The following is a 17051-nucleotide window of genomic DNA, read 5'->3' as shown; positions in this document are numbered from 1 at the left end:
AATATTAAGATATTTATAATAATTTTTATCATATTATTTATTACTACAATTTAAAAAAGTATAGAACTTTCATGATACCTCCTTCCTCAATGATATAACTTTTATCCGAAGATGATGTAATTTGACCCTACTTAGATTTATTATCCAATTTATCATATTCATTTTTTTTATCATCTCTAATTTCTGTAAAGATTATATTATTGTTTTTTCTTTTAACTTTTTATAGAATCTTAATAATGACAAGGTTAATTAATATGATTTCCATTATTTCTGGTTAATATTATTCAACTCTTCTCAGTTATGTAGTTAAATATTAATATTTTTGTTAGTTTCCTTAAGTAGTGTTATAAACAAAATATTACAATTGATAATAATAACAAAACGATGAATTATTTTATCAGTATTCCATAAGAATATATCTCTACGTTATCTAAAAACAATTATTTTACTGTATACGAAAATATTTGATGATAATTACAATATATTTTCGTCAAATATATATTTAAAATATTAATCAGGTACTTCAAATTCAAAATAGGTAATTAAATAATTAAATAACGAAAGTTTTATTTTAAAAATTAGAATATTACCAAAAATAATTTAAAATGCATCAAAAAGTTATTTTGCTTTAATGCGGGCCCAAACTAAAATACAAAATAAAAGTCGCTTTTCTTCTTTACACTGGGGTCCCTCAATCTTTAGATATTTTCATTTGCAACCACAATTATTAATGGTTATATATATATATATATATATATATATATATATATATATATATATATATATATATATATATATATATATATATATATATATATATATATATATATATATATATATATAGATAGATAGATAGATAGAAATGAGTTTTATGAAAAACAAATAACTAGGGTAACATCTACCGGAACCAATAATCAAATGACACGTGTCTATTTCTTTCTTCACAAGTAATGTATTGTGGAAGTTATTGTGAAAGTGATGTGTTGTCATGTTTTCATTGGTTCAAATTTGTGTTGCCCTAATCATTCATTTTCCATATAACTCTTCCCTATATATATATATATATATATATATATATATATATATATATATATATATATAAAGAGAGAGAGAGAGAGAGAAAAAAAATTAGGTTCAAATGTTTCTAGTAATTATTGTGTTCCTAAATGCACCAATTACAAATTAATAAATATATAAATAATTAATTAAATCAAAAATGGCATTTCTGGTTTTTTACACTTGAAATTAAGGAAACAAAATAAATATATGTTGACCTAATATCTCTTCTTTATAACCATCGACCATTCGCAGATATACCTCCATATCCCTCATCTTGTCACTATCATATCTTCTTCTTCCTCCCTCTCCATCGTTGGATTCGTATTCCACCACCGAAATCGGTCTATAGTTGCCGCCATACACCAACATCATAGCCCTGGTATGTTCTGGAACTCAATTTCTAATTTTTAAACCTAATTTCTGATTTTACAATCGAACATCTTCCATCTCCTTCTTCGATTAAACAATTACTTTTTGAAATCTGATTTGAATGCTCATCTAAATGTGTTCAGTACGTATTTATAACCAAATACGAGCAGGTAGACATGGCAAGAGAGAAAAGATATCAAGTCTTTAAAATACATCGATTTCTTTTGATGTTGTTGAAATCATCCAAGGGTTTTGTATTCGTGATTAAGGTTAGTAACATTCGTCGATTAAGCTCCATTCTTTTATCTTTTTAGAATCAATTACACTCAATTTTTCTATTTACTAGTTGTGATTTTGGAAGTGAACGAGAATCAAGAATCAATTTGTTCTGTTATCAATGTTTTTGAATGTTGCTTGTACTGTTGCATTTTTTCAATGTTGATAATAAAACATGTCATCCAGGTGTTTGGTATAATGTCAAAAATAGAAGGTTTTTGTGTAACTGAGGCAAGTTTGATATGTTGGATTTATTGGGAAGATTCTGTTAGAATATGTTAGGCTAAACTACATACTATTTTGTTAGAATTACAATAGCATTTTATACTTGTGTTGAAATATTCTGTCAGAAGTAAAGTAGATAATATTTTGTAAGAGTTTTTAAGGAATTGAAGTCTAAGCAACAAAGGGGAATGAAATATTCTTTTAGAATTGAAGTTAATATGTGTAGTTATGTTATTTTGGTGTATTCAATCATGTAAATTCTTTCAAAATGAGAAAACACAATATTCTTTTAGAATGAGGTTAGTAACACTCATCGATTTGATGCCTATTATTCGTAAAAAATTCGCAAAATGTCCTGTAAAAAAACACAAAATTATGTAATGTATTCTGTCAGAATTTATTTATATAAATGCATTCTGTTAGAATGTTCTTGAGAATGTTTGTTAATAACAAGTATATTTGTTTAACGGGTAATACTAACGAGTAATGTATCTTATTCTTTTCAGAATTGCATGGAAAATGAATTCAATATTGATCATACAAGAGAAATATTTGTAATCGAGTTCAACAACAAGTGTATATGTGAAGATCAAGTGGATATTCTGTTAGAATATGTATAACTATATTAAAATGTATAAGGATATTAATATGTAACAATATGTATGAATTTGTACTTTATTTCGGATGTGTATTAAGAATAAAATCATAGACCCAACTTACTTGGATGTATATGAATAGTATCTAGAATTCTTAAATCGGGTTAATTATCAAAAATATATGCATTGGAAATATATTCTGTAAGAATAAATTCGAAAATATATTTACTAGTTTATGGTTGACGTTCTGTCATTCTGACATAATAAAACCGGATTTTTAAATTTGAATTAATTTAAATATTCATATTTTTAAAAATAATGGAATTAATCATCCCTAAAAATCCGAAAATTTCCTTTTTTATTACAGGCTGATTGACTAAAATGCCCTTATGCTAAAATTTGTATGATTATATGGTATATGTTACCCTATTGTAGTATCATAGACCCTCAGATCATGATATGTGATTCTATTCCGTCCGGTGGTTCAGATCTGTGCATTCTGGCATACAATAGTTAGTAAAAAAATAACCTAAGCACATATATATATATATATATATATATATATATATATATATCACAAACATAAAAAGTTTAATAAACAACCTTTTTAAACCTTGAAACCATGGAACCAATCTTTATTGATAAAAAAAATGATGAAGGGCCAAAAAGAAAAAGGATGTATAATAAAAAGTTTGACGCATATGTACCAGATTATAACAAAAAGTTTTTTTTTTTTTTAACAAATTTAGGTCGAGTTATCATTGAAAAAAAAACAAATATATATTATGTTTCATAATTTTTCATTATCTTTCATTAGAAATCCATATTAATATACAAAAATAAACATATTTTTCCAAAAAAACAAAAACCCACTTCTTTTTGTTAATTTTTAATATTTAGACTTATTTTTTTATCAAAAATAAAATAAAATAAATATATCAAAATTCATAATTTTTTATACTCTTTAAATAGATAGTATAAATATGTTCATAGTTTAAATCTAATTCACAATTGATCAAATTAATGGTTTTTTTTACAATCATATGAATATCTATCTAAATAGTACAAAAAATTATGAATTTTGATATATTTATTTTATTTTTTTTCTATAAAAAACAAGTGTAAATATTTAAAAAAAATAACGAAATGAAGTGAGTTTTTTTTTGAAAAAAAAATATTTTTTATTTATCAATAAGGATCTCTAATGAAAGTGGGTGAAATATTATGAACAATTGTATATTCGGTTTTTGTTTCGATAAAAAACTTGGCAAAAAAAAGTGACGGGTCTTTTTTTATCATATGGTATATGCATCTTTTAACCTTTAAATATACAACCCTTTTTTTATGCTCTTGATCAATTGTTCTCTAATATTCAATATTGATTCTTCGGTTACATAGTTTAAAATGGTTCCTCATTGAACCCAACCCTATATATATATATATATATATATATATATATATATATATATATATATATATATATATATATATATATATATATGGCTATGTTTATGTGTTCATTGCATCAATTGTGTAGTAGAATTGACCAATAATAATAGTAAAAATTAAATTTATTTTTATATATTAAGATGATTTTCATAATTGTATGTATATTAAATAATATCTATAATTATAAATTATTTTTATGGAAACTAATTAAATTCGTCATTAATGTCAGAAATAATATTATTTTCAGAATGAATTCGCATCTAGGTTTCATATATGGGTACGTGTTTTGTTCAGGACCCAGTCACTTAAAATACAACAAAATTGTCTGGAACATGGAGAACGAGAGTGTACTAGAATAAAATTTCGTTCTCTATGTTCCAGACAACTTTGTTGTATTTTGAGTGAGTGAGTTCTGAAACAAAAGACGAACTCATACATGAAAACGTATATGTGAATTCATTTTAAAAGAATATTATTGCTAACAATAATGATGTATTTAATTAGTTTTCATAGAAAAAGGATTATGATTATGAATATCTTTTAATATACATACAATTATGGATATCACTTAATATATATATACATTTATTTGATTAAATAATAATTTAATTTAAATAAATTCTTACTGGTTCATTCTAACATATAATAGATGTGAGGAACACATGAACTTATCTCTCTCTCTCTCTCTATATATATATATATATATATATATATATATATATATATATATATATATATATATGTGTGTGTGTGTGTGTGTGTGTGTTGTGTGTGTATAGTTTAAATGTGGATGACTATTGTGTGGACGTGTTTAAACAATGTTATTCTGTGAGAATACCTAACATAATATGTTGTTTGGTAAAGTGAACGCGATCAACCTTACATAATTATTGTTATTATCATGCATTCTTATTATTTTTTTTTTCACGCATCGTTATTCACTCATTCTCATTTTTACAAAATATGATTATTAAGAACATATTCTGACACCAAGAAATCATTAAAAAAAAAAAAAAAAAAAAAAAAAAAAAAAAAAAACTAAAAGTCAATACATAATACCCTTATAGATGATTTAATTAGTGAGAATGTGTGATAATGACAATAGTTATGTGATGATGATTGTATTTAGATTACCAAACAAGATATTTTATGGGTTTTATAGGTTATCAAAACATGTAAGGAGAAAAATCTTAACACTTAAGTTTACATGCAACCTATAAAAGATCTATGTTCTCTCTAACTGATAGCAGCATAAAATGAGCTTCAAGAACCATAACGGAAGTTTATGAAAATCAAAATTCATGAATTAGGGTTTACATACCTTTAGATTTATTATAGCAAATAAATCTTTGATACTTTCCTTTGTGTATTTAGAAAGTATGCATCAAAAGTATGATGCCTCTAATATCTCACACATAAAACCCTAGAAACCCTATATTAATCACATAATATATTAAAAAATCATTTATTATTTTTTTCTTTCTCTTTCTTTCTCTCTCACCTAATATCATTTCTAGTTATTTTTGGTTATGAGGGCAACCCAAAAAGGACTTTGCTTCTATTTGCAGGTTTATACCAATTTAGTTATGAGCTTAGACACCTTAATCCAATGGTCTCTCACTTGGAAAAGTCTATAACTACATTTGCAAGTATATCCAAACAACAAAGAATGCTTTCCAAAGCCATTGTCGATCTTTGATTCAAAACAAGCATCGGCCCTAATATAAGTGATTAGTTATTCTTTTGTTCTTTAAGATATCTTGTGAATAGAGTCATGGGTTAAATGATCAACCTTAGTTTGTTTTTTTGTTTCTCAGTCTCCGATTTAATGATCAAATTCAGACTACAGAATCGAACATATGAATTTAGTCCGGACTAGGCCTAGTTCTTATAGATCAACTCAAATCTCTGAGGGCCCAAAAATATCGCTTTTCCTTATTCAAGAAAAGGGAATGAATTACGTTGATTGTATGGTCATACATTTTACTCACCAAATCATACATGGAATAACCTTTTATAACATCCAATTACGAGATGTGTTTGAGTAAACCAAAGCACAATTGATTTGTATACTACGAGCTATATATCTATGCTTTAAAAATAGTAGATATTATCATCTTAGAATAATTGTGATTAAATTCATGAAGTAATCTCTAAGAGTAGGTTTATCCAATACTTAAAATCTCCATTTCCAAGTACTCATGAATTTTGCAGCAATCCGCATGCAATGTTTAATCTCTATAGAGAATCCACAAACTATTCATGATAGTCTTAATTCACTACTTACTTCCAAAAGTATGATCGACTGTGGAATTCTGAATAATAAAAATATTTAGTAAGTAAAACTTACAAAGTGAAACACAATAACCAATTAATCAACTATAGCATCAACACTTTGATAATAAATAAATCCTTATTGTTTAATCATCATAACAATTACAAATTTATTCATTGTAAATTGTTTTGTGTAATCAACTAAATACTTGACTTAAGTAACATCAATCATGCCATGTTCTACACACGTATATTATGCCTCTCTATGGTCCTTCATTTGTGAACAAATCGACTAGGCATTACTCCAATGATTCTCATTTCACAGTTCCTAATTTTCAACGCTATCTAAGATGTAATGGAATTTTTTTTACATGCATTGTCCTTCCGAGATTTCGAGGTTCTAGATTCATAGAAACTGAGCCTTCGAGATTAAAGAATATTCCACTAAAACTTGGTATGTATAACAATTCCATGGTTATGAAGTCTCAAATTCAAGGCACGTTCCTTGAACACTTCTCTTGCATTAAATTTTCAACTCACATGTAGATTTTATAACCAACTCTTATTTTGGAAACATTTTCATATACCTATCTCCCATTATGGAATCATTTCCATATTCTCATATGACCATCAGGTCTGACCAAGAATCATCTCAATAAAAAATGTGTCACTATGGCCTTCCAAAACAATACCATACTTTCAACTGTCTACAAGCAACCAATCTTCTGTAAACCTCAGAATGTTCTTGATAGTTTGGTTAATAACTTTAGTCACTTAAAATTCTAGTCATTTTTTCTTATAATGCTCAGAGCATTTGAAAAATTAGAATAAGTGAATATTATAACATATGTAATCAATCATATATTTGAAGCATATGAAACTTGAATGATTATATCTTATATAAGGATTTGATATCTGTTGAATCTCTTGCTATAATATTTCCATATATAATCTTCTATGTTTAAACATTTCAACACACTTTTCATGTATGATTTTTACTAAGTTCTATTAAACTATACGATCTAAACCTTTAGATTCGTAACGAAATATGATTGCCCTTTCCCTTAAGTCCACTATTGCGAAACAATTCCAAAATTTTGCAACTTGCAAACTAGAGACATTGTTCCCTATGAATAGTATTGTCAAAATGCAATATTGGCATAAAAATTAAGCTCCCACTAGCTTTGACATGTGCTCATAAATCAACTACACTTCTAGAAATCAATACCCTTTGACTTTCTCATGGAAGTGTAGATTCTTATTTCACGATGCTTCGTCAAGCCTCTAATTTAGCTTCTTAAGCTTATGCACTTTATCTAGATAGTGTATGTGTTCAAACCATTTCTAGATTTAATAAACATATCTCTTGAAAGTTTAAACAATTCCTTTATGTTCCTCAAAATTCAAAATATGAGGAGGGATGATGTAATCATATTATGAATTTGAGAATGCAGTTAATACAACCAATATTTGTATTGATCTTTTTATCAAATCCTTAAAATCTACTTAGCAAAAGTGTTTCCTCTTAATAATTTTCATGAATTAGAGCGAAACATTTTACCACCTAGATTCGAAGGTGCATACATTCCCATCGATGTATAAATTTCATTTTCAACCTATAGTTATGGTGGAACCTTAAAGTGAACCTCTAGCAATCAATGGGATTGAAGATCTAAGGTCAGCAAGTTCCGAAGTAAAGATGGAGTCCGAAGTAAAGACCAATCCGAGATGGAGCAAAGATTCGAGATTTAGAGTCTGTTTATGCATTTATTATTTCTTGTCTTTTATATGATGTAACGTTTCATAGGACTTAGTCTTTTGTATCAATTAGATAATCTGCTGTTAGAAGCTGTTTATTATCCAGTCCTAGGAACATTTTGTAGTTTGTACAATGTACCTCCTTTTCCTATATAAAGAGTGTGTTTAATGACAAGAAATATACGAATTGTTCCTCTAAAGATAGAAAATATTCCTTTTAACTCTCTTTCACTTTTTTCTCAAGTCAAAACCCTTCACAACATTCTTCTTGTTCATTTATTGTCTTTACATTGATTATACTCATAGTTTCTTCATTCAGTACTTGTGTATTACATCTTTACTTAAGTCTCGACTAGTATTACCAAACTTGACTGGAACATCAATTAAGAGCATATATTGATCTTTAAGATTAACTCAAGGTTTGAGTTTTCAAATCTTTCCCTTGCGCATTGATTCTTGTACTCACAATTGGTATCAGAGCTTGAGTGGCTGTCCTTTGAATCCAAAAGAATAAATTATAGTTGATTCGAAATTACATTGGTATTTCGATCATTTCTGTGTTCAGGATAAACGTTCTTATATATACCGCTTCTGCTCTTATATCTTAGATTCAATGACTACTCCTAATTCTCAACAAATGTATTCAAAGCAAATAGCAAATAGCTTGGGTTGCCATTCTCGTGCCCTATTGCTAGTTGTTTAAGAGTATGATCACTGGAAAGTCAGAATGGAAATGTTCTTACTTGGAAAAGAAAAAGGTGAAGCTATCTAGAGATTCGTTAAAGAAGGTCCATATGTTCCAGTGAGACAAACTGTGAAAGATGCTGATGCAACTCTCATGGGACCTGTTGAACAACGTCAAACACCCATTGTTGCTGATGATATCGAGAAGTTGCATGCAGATGAAGTTGCATTTTCTGAAATGGTGTTTGGTGTTCCTCCTTCTCTCTCTTTGAGCACATTAAGTTTTGCAAATATGCTAAAGAGATTTGGGACACTCTCCAAGACCTGTTCGAGGGATTAGAAAACATGAAGGATAAGCATTTGACTTCCGTCGTCAACGAGTTTGATACTTTCACCACAACTCCCGGTGAATCAATTGCCTCGGCCTCTAACAGATACTGAATCAACGTAAACAACATGACCGCTCATGGGATTGTCTGAACTCCTCTAGATTACAATCTCAAGTTCATTAATAGTCTTGGTAAAGGATGGGGAAATGTTAAATCATGTCTTCAGAGTAATGGATCTCTGGCGAAGCTGAAGCTTTACCAACTATTTGATGAGCTTCAAGATCATATATCATATGTTGCACAAACTTTGAGAGAACTCTTAGGAGGACCACTTTCTCTTGTCACTTCTTATGATACTCAAGTTCTGAACCTCTCTACTTTGGATCCTTTCAAAGCTGTTATCCTATCTATCCCACCTGTTCAACCCTCTCCACCAACCTTACCTGCTCTTGCCAGTTCAAACTATCAGTTTGATGAAGATATCAAACCTTAAGAAATGGACTTTGAACTACGTTTTCAACAAGAGTTTGTTTTACTCTCCATGAAATAAGTTTCCTTTCAATCCCACTCATAAACCATACCACAACCGTTTCCAAGCTCATCATCAAAGTAATCCCCAACCTTATCCTAAACCTTCCGAAAATGCACCTGCATACAAGCCAAACATTCTGATACAAATTCACTCCTTGGAATACCACGAGACTCCGCAGTTTGACAAACCAAAAATTGTTTGTCACAAGTGTGTTCATGTAAACCAATTTTCCAAAGACCGCTTGATTGAAGCTGATAGGTGTTATGCATAAGAACAATCATATGTGCTCATACAAACCCTAATGCTTGGATCTAGGTTTCTCTATTGTACATGCTTTGAATCCAAGACTTACAAACCTAGATCTATCATATATAATTCGAAATTATCATTAACAAAACAGATCTAAGTGTTTTACCTCTTTCAAGTAGCTTGAAATCCTTGTAATCTTCTTGATCTTGAGCTTAGAGTCACAATTGTAACTCCTTTAATGGTTCACAAACCCCACAAGAAAGAAGGCAATACGAGAGAGGATGAGAGATGCTAAAATTGGCCCTAGGGTTCTCTTGGAATCAAGTGTAGCCGATTTCCATAGCTTAGGGGTCTTATTTATACTGCTGGTTGCTAGGGTTTTAGTTTAAACCCTAATGGACAGCTTAATCACCAAGCAGCCCATAGAACCTTCTAGATTAGGGCCTTTTGGACGAAAATATGATGGATCCCCATCATAATTTCGTTCCCCCTTAGTCCATTAGGTTTCCCAGCCCAAAACTCAATTATCATACATTTGACAGTTTATACCCCATTATCCAATTAATCTCTTTTAGTCACCAAATTAATTCCTAATTAATTTATGACTAATACTAATTAAATAAATATGATTTCTCCTTTAATATATTATTCCTATAATATATTAATAAACCATAATATTCTCTCTCTCTCTCTCCTTAAATTACCTTGTCAAGTTGCTTTGGAGAAGGCAACCCAAAAGGACCATGCACAACCGGGTCAAGTACATACCAAATATAGTTATGGGCTTAGACACTAATCCAACAGTCTCCCACTTGCATAAGTCTAGTAACTATATCTCATATATGTCTTCAAAATCCGATCAGCAATCGTAGGTCTTATACTTCACTGTCAACTCTAATCAGCAAATTATCCTTCAGATAAGGGATCGTATAACCCTCTGTTCTAGATATCATGCTGACAATGCTTATCGTCCAACATTTGTTCCTCGATTTCCGATTTTTTTGACATAGAATTTAGTAGAACACATCAACTTCATTCTAAACGGGCCCGAAACATAAGTCAAACCAAATCATCGAGTGGCCAAGATATCACCTTTATTCTCATAGAATAAAAGGAACAGATCAAATTCGACTCATATGCATCCATTATTTACTAATTGAATCATGCACAACAATGTGTTTTATAACATCAAGTTACTGATGCGTTTACACATCATCAATGCATAACCAACCAGCAAACAACAACCATATCTCTAAGTTTTCAGACTATATGATATTATCCCTTTGATATCACTTAAGGCAAAACACCACGAAGTGATACCAGCAAATGCGGGTCTATTGCAATGCTCAAATCATATTCATAAGCACTCATGAACTTTGCAGCAAACCTTTGCGATGCCCAAAACCTTTTAGAAAATCTACAAACAATTCATGACAGTCTTCATTCATATCTACTTCCAAAATATGACTGAATGTGGACTGTTTGAATAATCCTATCATTCAGGAAGTCAAAACATACAAAATTGAAACAATAGATAAATAACCAACACAAGATAGTAGCTTTACTCATAAATAACACAACTTTATTTATTCATCAAATGTCAAGTACAAACTATCTATTACACGTTTCCTATCTAATCCAAACTTATATCATCCTTCAGCCCAATGCTCCTAGCGTGCTGCAAGTGTTTGACCCTACTCAGTCCCTTTGTAAGGTGATCTGCTGGGTTTTCTTCTGATGATACCCTCTTCACAACGAGGAGTCCCTCTTCTACCTGATGTTTGATAAAATGGTATTTTCTGTCGATATGTCGAGATCTACCATGATATCTCGGTTCCTTGGTCAAGGCAACCGCTCCTTCATTATCACAGAAAATTTCCATCGGCTCCTTTATGGATGGCATAACTCCAAGGTCTCTAATGAATTTCTTCAACCATATAGCCTCCTTTGACGCTTCGCTAGCCGCAATGTACTCTGATTCACACGTTGAATCAGCCACAATCTCTTGCTTGGAACTTTTCCAAGTCACTGCTCCGCCATTTAGGGTAAAGACCCAGCCTGACTGCGATCGGTAATTATCCCGGTCCGTCTGAAAACTAGCATCACTGTACCCTCGTACCCTTAAGTCATCACTCCCACCGAGGACTAGAAACCATTCCTTGGTCCTTCGTAGGTACTTAACAATATTCTTAACTGCAATCCAATGGGCTCTACCAGGGTTCCCTTGATATCTGTTGACCATGCTCAAAGCGAAGGCCACATCAGGTCGAGTACAAGTCATAGCGTACATGATAGAGCCTACTGCAGAAGCGTAAGGTAATCGACTCATATCAACTATCTCTGCCTCTGTACTCGGGCTCTGAGTCTTACTCAGATTGGTATTTCTTTGGATTGGCAACTCCCCTTTCTTGGAATTTTCCATACTAAAACGCTTTAGTACCTTATCCAAGTATGTATTCTGACTGAGTCTTATCAGTCTCTTTTCCCTATTTCTTGCTATCCTTATTCCCAGAATATAAGCAACCTCTCCGAGGTCCTTCATAGCGAAACATTTCCCAAGCCAGGACTTGACCTCCTGCAAGGTTAGGACATCGTTTCCTATGAGTAGTATGTCGTCGACATACAATACGAGGAAGGTCACTATACTCCCACTGGCTTTCACATATATACACGATTCATCTTCGCTTCACAGAAAGCCAAACTCTGTAACTTTCTCATCAAAACAAAGATTCCATCTGCGAGACGCTTGTTTCAATCCATAAATGGATTTATCAAGCTTGCATACTCTATTTGGATGCTTCGCATCGACAAAACCCTCTGGCTGATTCATGTAAACATCCTCAGCCAACTTTCCATTAAGGAAAGCGGTTTTTTCGTCCATCTTCCATATTTCATAATCATGAAACGTAGCTATTGCAAGCATTACCCTAATAGACTTTATCTTCGCAACTGGTGAGAAGGTGTCATCATAGTCAATCCGGGAGTTTGAGTAAAGCCCTTTGCAACTAATCGCGCTTTATAAGTATACGCTTTCCCATCCATGTTCGTCTTCTTCTTGAAGATCCACTTACACCCGACTGTCTTACGACACGGTACATTATCAACCAAATTCCAAACTTGGTTGTCGTATATGGACTGAATCTCGTTGTCCATTGCCTCTTTCCATTTAGCAGACTACGGGCCTGCCATGCCTTCCTTGTAGCTGCCAGTTTGTCCAAATTTACTACTGTACTATCACTAATAAATGTATCCCCTTCAGTAGTAATATGAAATCCGTATAACTGGGGTGGAACACTAGCCCTAGTGGAACATCGAAGAGGTAATGACTCGTCAACAGGTTCAACAGGAGTTTCCTCCTCAGGTTGAGTGCCAGTGTCAGAGGTTTTTTCATCGCTTTGCTCTTGAATCTCTTCAAGATCAATTTGCCTCCCACTGTCCTCTTGGCTTATCAATTCCGTTTCTCGAAAAACTCATCTTCTAGCAATGAAGACAACATTGTCACTCGGTTTATAGAAAAGATATCCAAAAGACTTCTGCGGATAGCCGATGAAATAACACTTCTCACTACGAGGTTCGAGCTTGTCGTTAGTCTCTCGTCTTACGAAAGCCTCGCAACCCCAAACCTTAATATGTGCCAACGAGGGAGCTTACCCTGTCCACATCTCTTGAGGAGTCTTGGAAACCTTCTTAGTGGGAACTAAGTTAAGGATATGGGCGGCAGTCTCTAACGCATACCCCCAGAAAGCTATCGATAACGAAGTCCGACTCATCATAGAACGGACCATGTCCAACAAGGTCCGATTACGTCTCTCAGCCACACCATTCAATTTTTTCATCCTCGGAGGCGTCAAGTGCAAAACAATTATGCATTCTTTTAGATAGTCATGAAACCCAAGACTTAAGTACTCTCTTCCTCGGTCTGAATGAAGCATCTTGATTTTCCTGCCCAGCTGATTCTCCACTTCATTCTTAAACTCTTTAAACTTTTCAAAGGTTTCTGACTTTTGCTTGATTAAGTAGATATATCCATATCTGCTATAATCATCCGTAAAAGTCACGTAGAAGCGGCAAACATCCCTTGTGGTGGATCTAAAGGGCCCACACACATCAGTGTGTATGAGATCCAATAGACCCTCACCTCTTTCACAAGTGCCAGTAAAGGGTGACTTGGTCATCTTCCCAAGTAAACAATATTCACACGTGTCATTGTCCCTAAGGTCGAATGACTCCAACACTCCATCCTTTTGGAGTTAGGCTATGCGTTTCTTGTTAACATGGCCAAGGCGACAATGCCACAAGCATGCTTTGTCTAGACTAGTAGACGAATCAATATTCAAAACATCGTTTCCTAAATTATCAACAACCATCATAGATTCATAAATCCCATTACAAGGTAATGCATTGAAGTAAAAGACAACATTCAAATAAACATTAATAGAACCATTACTATTATCAAAAGAATATCTGAAACCTTGTCTAAACAATCCATGAAATGAAATAATGTTTCTAGCCATATCTGGCGAATAACAACAATTGTTTAAATCTATCCCTAACCCATTACTCAACACTAAAGAATAAACACCGACTTTGGTCACATGCGACGATCTTCTGTTTCCCATAATCAGGTTCATCTTTCCATGTTCCACTTCCCTACTTCCTTTAGGCCCTGCATATCCGAACAAATGTGGTAACCACACCCTATATCAAGAACCCATGAAGTAGCAAATGATGAGTTGTTAGATTTAATATAATACGTACCTGCGAAGGTGGGCTTAATCTTCCCATCCTTTATGTCTTGCAGATACTGAGGGCAACTTCGTTTCCAGTGGCCCTTTTGGTGGTAGTAGAAGCACTCTGCTTCTTTGGGATCAGAGGAGGGTTTAGTAGGGCCTGCTTTGGTCCCACTTGAGGATGAACCATCACGGGGCTTCCTTTTTTGGTGGCTCTTACATGGAGCCTTCCTCTTTTTACCTTTTCCTTGACCTATTGCCATCACAGGAGCGGCCACAGCAGGGGAAGATGCAACAGATTTGTCTTTGAGGTTGCTCTCAGCAGTCCTCAAAAGTCCTTGGAGCTTGCTTAAGGAGACCTCTTCCTTGTTCATGTGGTAGCTCATCCTAAACTGGTTGTAGCAGGAGGGCAAGGAGTGGAGGATTATGTCGATAGCCAAATCCTCATCAAACTTAACATTAAGTTTGAGAAGACAATCAACATACCTCTGCATTTTCTGCAAATGAGAGGTTAGGGATTCTTCACTCCCCATCTTAGCGGTGATCATGTTAGTAATGATCTCATAGCGCTCTTGCCTCGCGCTCTGGTGATACCTGTCCAGCAAATACTGATGCATTTCATACGGATACATGTCCTCATAGGACTTTTGGAGTTCGAGGTTCATGGTGGCCAGCATGATGCAGTGAACTTTCGTAGCATCACGCTCGTGGGCCTCAAAGGCGGCCAACTCTTCAGGAGTAGCAACATCTGGGATGATCTTTTCAAGCTTTTCATCGAGGACATATTTTGTGTCCTCGTAGCGTGTGATCATGCGAATGTACCTCATCCACTCGTTGAAGTTTGAACCATCAAATGTTACCTTTTGACATAGGTTCATCAATGAGAATGGCCCAGAAGCGTTGTTGTTGTTTGCAGACATCTGAAAAAGAAAGGAACAAAGTTTGATTAGAAATGAGTCCCTAATTAAACACCCAAATGAGAAATTATGGCTAGGACCCAACAACATTATTTACAACTTAGAAAGGGATGTCGTACTCTAAAAGTAAATAATTTGAAGGTAAGTGAATGGCGATTCACTAATTCTCACCATGAAAAACGAAAAAGAGATTTAGGTTTTAAATGTATTGAAAACTCCTAGATCTTTGAGGTTCATTGAACTTTTCAATGGCATGTTTAAATCTCGATATGCACTTCAAAGTTGTGACTGGGATACCGAGGATCACAAACAAGTTGTGAATAACCATGCAAACCAACATGGTGCACTCAATGTCTCTATCACCTAATCAATGTGTCGGTAAACCACACACGCTCCATTGATCTATGACAAACATTGAGTCACCCTTCACTACCAATGTCATTCCCAAATTAGTGTGTCGGTTAACCACACGCGCTCCACCAACGTTTGACAAGGGTACGAAGTGTGATTCCATGGATTAGCATCATTTTCACATTTTACCCTAAAGTACCTAAGATTGGGAATTTGTAAAACATTTAGTTACTTTGTATATTACATTATACCTTTAATGAGGAGAGGATTGCCCTATCCTACCCGTTTGACTAACGACCCTCCACCAGTCAAGCAAGTGGTGGGTGTGAGTGTACACCCATTAAGCGTCATTTTATAGGCAGCAACCTTATACCCACGTTATAGACTCACTTTGTGAATGAGGCCTACTAACGGTAAGACTAGCATTTTAAGTTATACATATATATTTATTAAGCTTGTAATAATATAATAGTATAGGGTTGAATTTTAAACTTGTAAAATTCTAAGGGTTTGAAATTTAAATTATTCAAAATTAAACTTTTAATCACAAAATTCAAATTTCAAAACTTGAGGGCAAGTTTTGAACTTTTCAAAACAAAAGGGATCAAATAAAAAATAATTTAAATTAAACAATTAATTTCATAATTATCTATATTTGACCTAATCCAATTTTAGTCATAAGATAATTACCAAATAATTTTAAATAATCCATATTTATCATATAAACAACTAATATTCAAAAGATTTGAAATTATCTATTGTTTTGGCATGGATAATCATTTAATAAAAAGTAAAATTCAGATTTTAACTTCAAAAAGCGATTTAGGCATCAAATCCATGACAAAAAAACAACTAAATGTCGAAATATCCTTTGCCTGACGCACAGACTCGCCGAGTTAGACCTGGACTCACCGAGTAGGGCCAACTTGCTGAGTCCAGATACTGACTCGCCGAGTTGAGTCGGGCAGAGGCAAGGAAACTCGTTTTCAGCAAGCAAACAGTTAAAGCATCACATACAGTTGAAACCAATCAAGGCTCTGATACCACTGATGGGTTTTATTCATAAGAACAATCTTATGTGCTCATACAAACCCTAATTCTTGGATCTAGGTTTCTCTGTTGTACATGCTTTGAATCCAAGACTTACAAACCTAGATCTATCATATATAATTCGAAATTATCATTAAGAAAACAGATCTAAGTGTTTTACCTCATTCAAGTAGCTTGAAATCCTTGTAGTCTTCTTGATCTTG

This window comes from Lactuca serriola, chromosome 5 (assembly GCF_051521515.1).
Source record: "Lactuca serriola cultivar US96UC23 chromosome 5, Lser_US96UC23_V15, whole genome shotgun sequence".
Lineage (NCBI taxonomy): Eukaryota > Viridiplantae > Streptophyta > Magnoliopsida > Asterales > Asteraceae > Lactuca > Lactuca serriola.
Note: the sequence above shows the minus strand (reverse complement) of the source record.